The following is a 12,723-nucleotide window of genomic DNA, read 5'->3' on the forward strand; positions in this document are numbered from 1 at the left end:
CACGGCCGGGTCCTGGTGGCCACTCAGACCCTCACGGCGCTGACAGTTTGTCTCTCTTCGGCCATGACTCTGGTTGTTCTTTTTCCTTGTCCCTGTTTTATTGATCCAAGCCTTCATGAGGCAAACTCCTCGGGGCAAACTTCAAGCTGGGCGATGTTATACCCTGCATCTCGAGGCCCCTGCTGGCCCTGGTGAGGTGGGTGGCACCAACCCACGTGATGGGTGAGGAAAGTGGGGCTTGATGAGCTGAAGCAACTTGGGGCCAAGATCACCCACCGAATGAGGAGCAGAGCTAGATTTGACAATAACCTACGTATGCCATGCACGGTGCATTCATTCACTCATCCAGTCCTCACGATGACACAGTGGAGGAAGCTGCAGTTATTATCAGCCCCTCACAAAGCCTGTTTACGGAAGCCTTGCAGCCATGTGCAGAAAAGTGCACCAATCATAACCGCCCGGTGAGTTCCCACAAGCACCCACCCGTGGAACCAGCACCCAGGTTAACAAAATAGAATGACGGATACAGCACCAAAGCCACAAGTGATGAAAGAGAGAACGGAGGGACTGGGCTTCATACACATTTAACACTTTAGTGTTTCCAAGGACACCAGCAAGAGGGTGAAAAGACACCACGTAAGTTGGGGGACCTTTTGAAGTCATAGATCTCACGAGGGCCCAGTATCCAGAATGTATAAAGAACCCTCGCAACTCAACCTTAAAAAAATCAAATGACCCACTTTACAAATAGGCAAAGGATTTAAATAGGTCTCAGAAGAAGATCTATAAATGGTTAGTAAGCGCATGAAAAGATGCTCAACATCATTAGCCGTTGGGAATTGAAAATCAAAATCACAGAGATGCTAATTCACACCCACAGATGGCTATGACCAACAAGACAGATAATGACAAGTGTGACGACGATGTAGCGCGATCAGAGCCCTCCCAGGCTGCTGCTGGAAGCATAAAATGGTGCACCTAGCTTTGGAAAACAGTTTGACGGTTCCTCAAAAGGTTAAACATAGTCAACATTTGACTCATCAATTCCCCTCCTACTGGAGTCAGAAAATAAAAACTTACGTCCACACAAAAGCGGAACACAGATACGGCAGCGTTATTCCGGTGGCTAAACAGCAGAAATAACCTAAATGGCCATCAGCTCACAAATGGACAATGTGGGACATTCATATAATGGAATATTATTCAGCAACCAAGAGGGATATGGTGCTGATACATGATACGGCACGGATAAACCTTGTACCCTTTAGGCTAAGTAAAAGAAGCCAGTCATAAGAGATTATGTACTGTATGATTCCATCTATATAAAATGTCTAGAATAGACAAATAAACAGAAAGCGGTTGCCTAGGCCCAGGGCGTGAGCGGGGGAAGAAGAGGGGTCAAGAGTATAGGGAGTCACTGCTAAATGAGTACTGTCTTTTTTGAGGAGGATGAAAATGTTCTCAAATTAGATTACGGTGATGGCTGCACAACTCTTAAATACGCTTTAAAACCATTGAATTGTACCCTTTAAGTGGATGAACTTTATGGTGTATAAATTATATCTCGATAAAGCTGTTTAAATCTAAAAAGATACTCTATGCCTTTATTCGCGCTGCTCCCATGCCTGGATTGCCCTTACCTTCTCCTAGTTCTCTGAATGTCCAAAAATAGCTGGTTCCCAAGGCCCAACTCAAATGCCATTACAAAGATCGTGTGGACCCGTTCCCATCGGACGTAATTTCCCTCTCCTCTGAACTCTCGTGGCGATTCCCATCATCCACTCAGAGATGATTTATAAGACACATATCAAGTATCTGGCACTCATTACGTTTCAAATGATTGTTTAAGTACCCATCTCATCTCTGCTACTATACTGTAACCTTTTGGAGAGAGGAAATTGTATCTTGTTCCCTTCTGTGAACTCAGAGCCCGGCCATGCGACTGGCACACAGAGGCACTCAAGGAAGTTATGTGGAATTCATTCTAAATTGCCTTTTCCTCACATCACCCCTCCCACCAGGAAGCATAAGGACATAAAATGGTTGAAAGTAAAAGGCTGGAATAAAAGATAGCTTGCAAAAGAATTGTTCCATGACTATATTAATATCAAATAAAAGAGGCTTTGTTGCTAAAAGTGTTACCAGAGATGAGAAGGACGCTGTACAATTATAAGTGTTTTAATAAGCTATTTTAATTTTATAAGCACCTAATGACAGTTTCAGAATGTGCAAAACAGAAATTGGCAGAACTATTAGAAATAATCTAATCCAAGTCATAATGGAAGATTCGTTATACCTCTCTCAGAGTTTGATTCTCAGAACACGGAAGCAAAAAGTCAGTGTGGATATAGAAGGTGTATAGATCAGATAGGAATAGGTTATGCAGCAGTAACCAAGAAACAACAAAGATTTATTTCTTACTCACACAAAGTGCAGCCATCAGGCAATTCTTCGGGCAGATCTCCTCTGTGCGGCGACCCAGGGATCCAGGCATCTCTCAACCCATGCCTCCGTCATCTCAATGTGTGGTTTCCACAGATGCTTTTAAGGGAGAAAAAACATGGAGGTAGCACACTGGCTCTTAAATGCCTTAGCCCGGAAGTTAAACATATCACTTCCATTCATAGCGCTTAAGCTCGAGCTGGTCGCATGGCCTCTCTTATCTCTAAGGGTATAGAAAAGCGTAGTCTCCCTATATCCACCCCAGAGGAGAAGAATCATGTAGGAGTGAGCATTTATAGTCTTTACTCAAAGGGTTTAACTAACATGATGAGCAGACTTGACCTAATGGATGTGTATAAATAACTGCATCCAACACCTTATTTTCAAACACATAAGACAATTTACAAAATTTGACTATAACCTGAGCTATAAAGCTAGTCTCACCAAATTTCAAAGACCCAAAACCACATAGAGCATATTATCTAAACAGTTATTCCTTATAACTGATGTAAATCAATAACAAGACAGTTAGAAATTCTCCATATGCCAGGACATTTAAATATACTTCTAAATAACCCATGGGTTAAAAGAAGAACTGATAAAGGAAGCCAGAAAGTATTTTTAATCAATTGATAATGAGGAAAAGTCATGCCAAAATTTGTAGGTGAGGGTAAATCAGTATGTAGAGGGAAATTTATAGTCTAACATGCATATGTCAGAGAAGAAAAGAATCTGAAAACTGATAAACATCCCCCCAAGATGTTGGAAAAAGAATATCAAAACAAATCCAATAAAAGTAGGAAGAAGTAAATGGTAAAGGCAAAACCAGAAATTGATAAGATAAGAAAGCAAAGATGAAAACAGAGCTAATCCAACAAAGTCAAAGTTGGTTCTTTGAAAAAGACAGTCAAATTGACAAAATCCTGAATGAAACTTGTCTAGAGAAAAACACAAATGGTCCCCCCAAGCTCCCCAATTTTAGGAATAAAAAGTGAGACATCACTACAGATACTGCCAACATTGAAGAAAAAAAGAGGATGTTTTGAGCAACTTTGAGTCAATACGTTTGAAAATTTAAATGAAACAGACAACATCCTAGAAAGACATACCAATTTTGACTCAAGACAAAATAGAAAAGCTACATAATTCCGTAACAATTAAGGACATTGAACCAGTTGTTAAAATCCTTTTCCATATAGAAAACTTCTGCTCTGGGTGGCTCCATTGACAAGTCCTATCCAACATTCAAAGAAGAAACTATTTCCACTTTTGACAATCTCTTCCAGAGACTAGAAAAAGAGTGAATAATCTCCAGTTCATTTTATTGGGTTAACATAACCTGCATACCCAAACAGGACAAAGTATGGCAAGAAAGAAAAATTTTACTCATGTAGAGAAATGAAAACTCACCGATAAAGTGTTAGCCACAAAAACTCATCAACTCACAAAAGGATACCACAAGTGAAATGGACTAATCCCAGCCATACAAGGTTGATTTAACATTAGAAAATCCAGTAAGGTAATTCAACACATAAACTGATTCAAGGATGAAAACCTACATGCAGAAAACAACTTGATGAAAATTTAACTTATTCGTGATTTAAAACTAATTTAAAAGGGGTGGGGGCACCTGGGTGGCTCAGTCGGTTGAGCATCTGACTCTTGATCTCAGCTCAGGTCATGATCTCACGGTTCATGGGATCAAGCTCTGTGTTAGGTTCCACGCTGACAGCGTGGAGCCTGCTTGGGATTCTCTCTCTCCCTCTCTCTCTGCCCCTCCCCTGCACTCTCTCTCTCTCTCTCTCTCAAAATAAATAAATAAATAAACATTTTTTTAAACTAATAAAAAATGGGAAATTGTGAACAGAAGGGGACTTCCATAATTTGGTGAAGATTATGTCTGCGGCTAACATCGTAAAATATTGCAAGTTTTCCCTTTGGAGATCAGAGGCAAGGCAAGGATGCTGGTTGCACCCGTTTACTCAACAACCGCTGGCAGTCTTAGCCAGTGTGGTAAGGCAAGAAAAAGAAATAAAAGATGTAAGACTTGGAGGAGAAACAAAACAGTCATCTTTTCAAAGTAACGTAATTGCGTATAGAGAAACTTCCAAATAACCCGCAACTGTGTTGTTTAAATTGACCACCAAGTTTGGTATTTTTATTGGATACCAAGAAGAGTATGTATCTATACAACAAGCTACTGAATTATTGAATGAAGCCGCTGGTGGGAAGGTTTGTAGAAGAAGTTCTTCTGAGCACTGAGAGATGAACCTATGGGAACAGGCTACTTACATCCATATGGGAGTGAGCTCCGCATTTCCGGAAGGGTGGTTCAAGCAGGTACAGGATGGTGTTGGGAAAAGAATTTAGGCTCGTTGTGAGAGGTTTGAGAGGTCCCTCACCAGACCGGGCTGGGCCTCAGTTCTTTGCACAGTCAGTCCTGGAAGGTGGCTTGTCTTCTTTCTCTCCGGGAAACGTGTGTAACAGTTCGTAATCTTATTACTGTCCACTCCCCCCTCCTAGGCTCTGCTTTCAGAGAAAAGCCACAACAGTTACTTCTCTTTCTCTTCCCCCTGCTCCTGCCCCACCGGACGTCTCTTCCGAGTTCAAGTTCTCTGGCAGAGGGCACAGGTCTCCTGAGTCTGGCGAGCGTTGGGCTAGGAGCTTCTCCACAAGCACAAACTCAAGGGAGGTCATTCTGTTCCAAGCCTTTAAAGGCTCCCTACTACCTAAAAGTCACGGGTTTTTTCCCGAACACCACAGACCCCATTTGTAAAGTCAAATCCTTCCTTGCCGACCCCACCACACAGAGCGTTTGCTACGCGCCCAGCATTGAGCTAAGGGTTTTGCCTGTTCGACTTCGCGGAGTCCTCCATGGATCCCCATGAGGCAGGGCCTATTATTAGCGCCCCAGGTCACACGGTGAGTGGGGACTTGGGACCGGAACAGTCTCAGTTCAGACCACCCATTCTGAAACACCGTGCTACCTGGTTGGTTTGCTTTGGTTTTTGTAACTGTTTTTCAAATGAAATTTTGCATGGTCCTTTCATGGCACAACCTGGGAGAGGAGAGCTGTTTTTGCTGGAATCAGGGTGGGGCCCTGCCTCTTCGGCTCCCCCACCTCAGCCCCTGAAGCAGCTCCCCTAACCACTAAGGCGACAAATCCCTCTTCCTTAGGACGGGGCCACCAAGGAGGCAGACACACTCTGGAGACAGACCGGCAGGTGCTTTCCCCCTCCGGCTACCTCGGACCTTGGTTTCCTCACCTGCAGGGGAGGGGCTCGTAGGCATTCCCACTTGGGCAGGGTTCGCGGGAGGGTGAAACAACAAATGGTGAATACAAGGGCCCATCACCCAGGAGGGGCTCCATACACGTTGTGTGTGGTTACTGGCCGTCCCTGGGGCTTGGGGTAGCCTCCTTGGCACCTCTCTCTGGACCCAACACAGCAGACCCCGGGGCCACGGGCTCTGGAAGATGCCGCAATGCAGGAGCTGAGGCAGCACTGACCCCTATTGGGGACGTGCAGCTGGAGCATCACGGGCAGATGTAGGGAAGCCAGGCGGTGAATGAATCCGTTTCCAGGCTGCCCCGGCCCCTCCAGGGCCCCTGCTCTGACAGGCACCACAGGAGAGCTGAGGCCCAGCCGGCAGCAGACCCAAATGTTGGCTGGGCCACTCGATAACTCCGTGATGAACTGTCCCTCAAGCTGGAGACATTGACCTTGCTCCCAGCCTGGAGGCCCCGGGCTCTGCGGTTAACCCCTCCCTCCCCAGCTCCGGGGACGGGGAGCGTGTTGCCCGTGTCGGGGAGGGCTGTGTCTATTATCCGTGGCTGCCTGACAAATCACCCTGAAATCCAGCACCTGGAAATAACAAACGATGATTAGCTCTCAATTTCTGTGGGTCAGGAATCTGCCAGTGGCTTCACTGGCTGGTTCTAACTCAAGGTTTTCCATGAGGCGGCAATCAAGGCGTCGGCCTTGGTGGGGGTCAGCTCAAGGCTTGACTGGGGGAGCTGGGCGGATTCCAGAGTCACTTACACAGCTGTCGGCAGGCCTCCAAAGACCCACTTCCAAGTGCACCCACTTGGGCGTCTCGCGAAGGCCGCCTCACACCCAGGCAGCTGGCTTCCCCAGCGGGAGGAACGGAGAGAGCACCGGACAGGAGTCACAGTCCTTCTGTAACCCAACCTTTTCCCCCATCGCTGCCGACATATTCTTTCTGCTGCAAGTCATTAAGTGGGCCCCGCAGCCAAAAGGGAAAAACACAAAGCTGTGAGAGCCCAGAAGGAGGGGATCGCTGGGAGCCGTGTCAGAGGCCGCCTACGTGAGGGGCCACTGCTGGGACAGACGTGGAGCGGAGGCTGGCTCGCCTTTGGGAGCACCTGCTCCGACGGCGAGGAGGGGGCCCCAACTCTTCCCTCCATTTTTCACCAACTCCTGGGGACTCGAAATCCCAAAGAGCTCTCAAGCCTGACCTCTCGCTCTCTCTCTCGGCTGTCATGGCTCCAGCCAGGCCCCCCGTCGTGTCCCACCAGGATGTTGTCACTCCGTCACCACCTCCTCACTGGCTCCCCCACGTCTATTCTGCTCCCCTGTATCCCCACTCGTCCCTTCCACCATCCCCTTATCTCTTCCCAGCAGTACTCAGAGAAGCCTTTTCAAAACACGGGTGTGACCCTGTCTGTCCTTGCTTCTCACATGCTCAGAGTGAAGACCCAAGTCTTCCCCGAGGGTGACAAGATTCTGCGGGGTCTGGCTCACCCCAAATCTCCACAGCCTCTGTTCACAGCAGCGCTGGCTCCTATCAGTGCCTGGAATATGCCTCTGCCCTCTGGCCACTGGCTTTGTACCTTCCGTTCCTCTTGCAGGAATGTTTTCTTGTCGCTTCCCCTAGTGAGCGCCTCATCACCCTGTGGACCCCGGCTTGAGTTCCTTCCCTGAAGAAGTTGTCCCCATCCCGCCCTGACGACGTCGGAGTCCCCCCACTGAAAACTTGTTCTCTTCTCACTGCTCCCTGCCAGGCACGCCGTTCCTTTACCTGGCTGCTCGCTGCCTCCTCCAGGATGGTGCGAGCCATGACGGCAGGTTTCGCTAGAAGTATCTGTTGAGGGCTGGCTGGGTGGCTCAGGTGGTTAAACATCCGACTCTTGATTTCGGCTCAGGTCACGATCTCGCGGTTTGTGGGCTCAAGCCCCAAATCGGGCTCTGTGCCGACAGCGAGGATCCTGCTTGGGATTCTCTCTCTGCCTCTCTCTGCCCCTCCCTCCCCCCGCCAAATAAATAAATAAACTTAAAAAATTATCTGTTGAACTAAAAAAAAATTAAAGCCTTTGTGCAGATAACAAAACTATAACTCTGTGACATAATTCGTTGGAATCCTAGATCTCCAGGGCTCAAAGGGGGCTCAGAAACCAGCCAGCCAACCTCCTTCCTCATTCTGAAGGAGGAAACTGAGGTCCAGAGACAGGGAAGGTCTTCTTGGGCTCAGGATGAGTGAGAGCAGAGAGCTGAGAAGCTAGGCCACTGGTGTGACCGTCCACCTGCCATTCTCCGTCTGTCATAAAAGCCCCACCTGCTTTCTATCACCATCTAAACTTCCCCACTGGTACTTTATGAATGTCAGCAGATCACTTCCATCAGCCCCAAGCCCTTGGCACAAAGACTCTGGAAGGCTCTGGGAAGGCCTCTTCTCTGGTAACTTCTTTTCTTAGCTTTGGAACTCCTTAGAGATGCACAGCCAGTCCTGAGGACAGCCATTTCACCCCAAATGAACCACATGTCCTGCTTTTAAAGACTCTCCCTTTGGGTTCCTCCCGGGAAAACCGAGACCATTTGAACCATCCGGGACCTGAGATGTTCTGGGCCAATTCCAGAAGGGGAAACGGAGGCCAGAGTAGACCCGAGACTTTCCCAAGGTCACACAGGGAAGCAGTGCAGGGCTGGGACCAGACCTCGGGCCTCCTCACTCTCCGGCCCACGCTCCCGTCTCCACAGCGAGCTACAAGTAGCCAGACAGGATTAACTTGAAGTCACCTGCAGGCTCTGAACTCAGGCCTACACATGCTTCTTGGAACAAGGGTTCCTTTTCAGACCGCGGTTGGCTTTGCAGAGTCCTGTCACAGGTCCTCAGCAGAGAAGAACTCTCTGCTTGACAAAGTGGCCAACTGGCGTTCTAAAACCAACAGACACTCTAAAACAAGATGCTATTGCAAACGCGCTGGTATGGCAGAAACCAAACGCACCGCTACCGAAAGAAATTTCCGACCGGTATTCAAATTAGCTGCCACCCTTCAAAAAAATGGGGAGATTTTTACGTGCAGATCCAGGGTTCCACCTTTTCTTAGAAAAATCAGACAATCTGGCCGTACTGGCTCTGCCTCCCAGCATGTTGACACTTAGCTGAACGGCGCATTGCCGAGTGCCTGCCCACAGCTGGCCAAGTTGCTTCAGTTCCACTGCATCCCCGGCCTTGAAAGCATTTGAGTTTACAGCCTTTATGCTACTGGGTTTGAGAACCCCCTCTCCACGTATTGCCCACGTTAAGTGGTCACAGAGGCACCGTTTGTTGCCTTCAGGGACAGACGGTGCACTACCAGTCTGTTCCATGGCTGGTCAAAGAGCTCTGGGGAGGAGGGAGAGCTTGATTTGAACCATGGCTTATCTGAATCCGTGTATAACAGGCCATGCTATAATTTAATACCACAGCCTAAAAAACGTGTGCGTGCCTCATCACCAGGATTCTCCATGCTTGTTTTGGCTGGGGCAGACAAGAAAGCCACTCCTAGGAATAACTTCACAGACTTTCGGCCATTGAAAGGAAGCCCAGATGCCATCGGATTATGGGCAAACTAAGAGCCGGGTCTGGATGTCCCTTTTGAAGTTTCAAGGGCAGCCACGGGCAATATCCAAAGAGGGTTTGGAGGTCCACCTTTGGGCTCCTGAGCAATGACAGCTCTTAGACAAACTGACTTTCTGTGACCTTGCCAAGAGCTGTCACCACCACCCATGTTTCACAATCCTTGGGAAGGGGGGCGGGGGCTGGTTCTTACAGCAATGGCAGGCTGCTGAGCACTTCATTAGGAAGCGGCCCAGGGAATCTGGGCAGACACTCTTTATAGAGGTCTTGGAAAGCTTCACGTTTTGGAACTTTACGATAGCAATGTCTTTTTGTTCCTACCACACTTATCAGTGTGTTAGATCTCAAAACCAACAGAAATTCTAGAGTCCAGGACCATGAGATCTGGGAGGGGCCGTGTATGTTTCACATCGTCCAATTCTCTACCCTCATTGAGAATCTCCCTACAGAGCCCCAGACAAGATGGGTCAGCCAATCTTGGTGGGGCAACCAGTCTTCCTGAGGATGGGTCAGAAGTCGTCTCCACTGAAACTTCCGCCTCTCGTCCTCAGTTTTATCCTCAAAGTAAGAGCCATTTTTATGCCTATATTCATCTACGGCCTCCAAGTCCCACCATACTTGCCCTCTCCTTGTCCACAAGCCCTCTCCTTGACCCATTCCTTCCTGGGAGGCCTTGATGTTGAGGCCTGTCCACCCTCCTGCCATTGGCCAAAGTCCCCCCCGCCCCCGCCTTAGCATCTTTTCACAACAGCTGTGACTTTAAGAGGGCACAGTTCCTGTCCCAGGACCTCCAGAGAAGAAAGGCTGGGTCCAGCTGTGCCACATCCCAGGCTCACATGCCCAGAGTTTGGACAGACTGTTTCATATCAGCAAACGGGTTTTATTTATTTAACACTCGTGTAGCTCAGTTTACTCTAGCAATATTGATTCATTAAATCCCCATAAATTTCTGAGACCGAGTCTGTGACCATCCATAGTACGCAGATGATGAAATCAAGATGCAGAGAAGTGAAATCACTTGGCCAAAGTGCCAGTTAAGTGGGGAGACTGGGCCTCGAACTCAGACCACTGGGGTCTGGAGATGGTCCTCACAGCAATCCTGTGCTGCCTTCCACACAGTTGTTCGTGTTGAACATGGGAATGAAGGCCTCCGGGGAGAACCGGAAATAGCGTCTTCCTAATAAGTCAGACTCCCCCTGAGATGTGAAGTGACGTGTCTAAAGTCACTCCATTCTGCAGTGATGGAGTTGGGATTCCAACTGGGTTCCAGATTCAGGGCTTTGCTCTAGCCCAGAGCATGCTGAGTGGACAAATCGGGTTGAACTGAAGTGGAATCTGCCGAGGTAGCAACACTACATAGAACCTAGTGAGGGAGGTCAAATGCATTCTAACCCGGGTTTGAGTCCACATACATATCCGAGAGGCCACAATTACTCAGTGAGCCCCTAGGCGGGGGAGAGGAGAAATACCCACCGTAGGTATCCGGCATTTTGAAGAATTACATGTTAGGAAATATAGGGAGACCTCATTAATTCATAACCTAACAATCCAGAAGTCATCATGGTCTAGGGCGGACTGAAGTGTGCATTACATTAGTCCAGAGATGGGATAAGGACCCTTCACAGGCTGTGCTGGGCATAATCACCTTGTTTGGAAATATCCTTCCCTCCCCAAAGGGCTTGCTGCATACATCTTTATTCTGCTCAAGCGTGTGCATCGTAGGGCAGGCACCAAGCTGCTATCTGTTCCCCGTGGTAGGACACAGGGTCCTCTGCCTAGGAGGGAGCATAAGAGGGATACATACAGACCATTCCCGTGTTGGCTGTGGGATGAGGGACTGATGCTCACTGTTGAAGCTAATCTTGTCTGTGTCTTCCCTCTCTGAGTAAATGAGTCATTCCATCCAGTACCTGTGTGAGTTGCGTCTCTCTTGGTGACCTTGATACCTGAAACCATGAACTTTAAATATCTCACTCTCTGCCTTTTGGGGTGTTTAGGCTATTTACAGTGTGTGATTACTGGTAAAATTACTGATAATTGAATAATTAAAAAAATTTTTGTAATGTTTATTTTTGAGAGAGAGAGAGACAAAATGTGAGTGGGGGAGGAGCAGAGAGAGAAGGAGACACAGAATCTGAAGCAGGCTCCAGGCTCTGAGCTGTCAGCACAGAGCTGCACGCGGGGCTCGAACTCACGGATGGTGAGATCACGACCTGAGCCAAAGTTGGACGCTTAACCGACTGAGCCACCCAGGCGTCCCTCATAATTAAATAATCTTTACGATTGCGTCGCGTCTCCTTTGTTGCCTTATTAGCTACCACTCTTTTCGTTATTTTGGTGGTTGATTTAGACTTTTCAGTGTACAACTTTACCTATCACATTCTACCTTCAAGTGACATTATAACACTTCACAAATACAATAAGATCCTGATAATAATATACTTCCGTTTCTCCCCCTGCTGATCTTCTGCCAGTGTCGTCATACATTTTGCTTTTTTGCATGTTATAAGCCCCAAATACACTATTATTTCTGTTTAGACAATTATCTTTTAACAATATTTAGATAGTAAGAAAAAATGATATACTTCTTCATGTAGTATCCACTGTTCTTTCCTTTCTGGAGATCCAGATTTCCATCTGGTATCATTTTTCTTCTGTCTGAAGTTGTCCAGGTCTTTGGTGATTAATTCTTTCAGTTTTTGTTGCTTGGAAAAAGTTTTCGTTTCACCTTTATTATTTTATTTATTTATCTACCTATTTATTGTTATTTATTTTTTTAAAACTTTTTAAATGTTTATTTATTTTGAAAGAGAGAGAAACCAGGGGAGGGGCAGACAGGGGGAGTAAGAGAATCCCAAGCAGGCTCGGAACTCTCAGTGCAGAGCCCAACATGGGGCTCAGACTCCTGAACTGTGAGATCATGACCTGAGCTGAAATCAACAGTCGGGCACTTAACCGACTGAGCCACCCAGGTGCCCCAAATGTTTATTCATTTTTGAGAGAGAGAGAGAGAGAGAATGTGAGCGGGAGAGGGGCAGAGAGAGAGAGAGGGGGAGACACAGAATCTGAAGCAGGCTCCAGGCTCTGAGCTGTCAGCACAGAGCCCAACTCAAGGCTCGAACTTCTGAAGCAGGAGATCGTGACCTGAGCCAAAGTCGGACGCTTAACTGACTGAGCCACCCAGGTGCCCCTCACCTTTATTTTTCAAAGACGTTTTTGCTAAATACAGAATTCTAGATTGACAGGAGCTTCCCACACCACTCCCTTCTCCTTCAGCACTTTAAAAATGTCATGGCCATTCTTTTCTGGCTTGCATAGTGTCTGATGAGAAGTCCGCCATCATCCTGATGTTTGTGACTCTATGTGTTTCTTTTTACTCATTATCACTGGTTCAGCAACTTGATTATGATGTGTGTTACCATG

Source organism: Prionailurus viverrinus, chromosome A3 (assembly GCF_022837055.1).
Source record: "Prionailurus viverrinus isolate Anna chromosome A3, UM_Priviv_1.0, whole genome shotgun sequence".
In the NCBI taxonomy this organism is placed as follows: domain Eukaryota; kingdom Metazoa; phylum Chordata; class Mammalia; order Carnivora; family Felidae; genus Prionailurus; species Prionailurus viverrinus.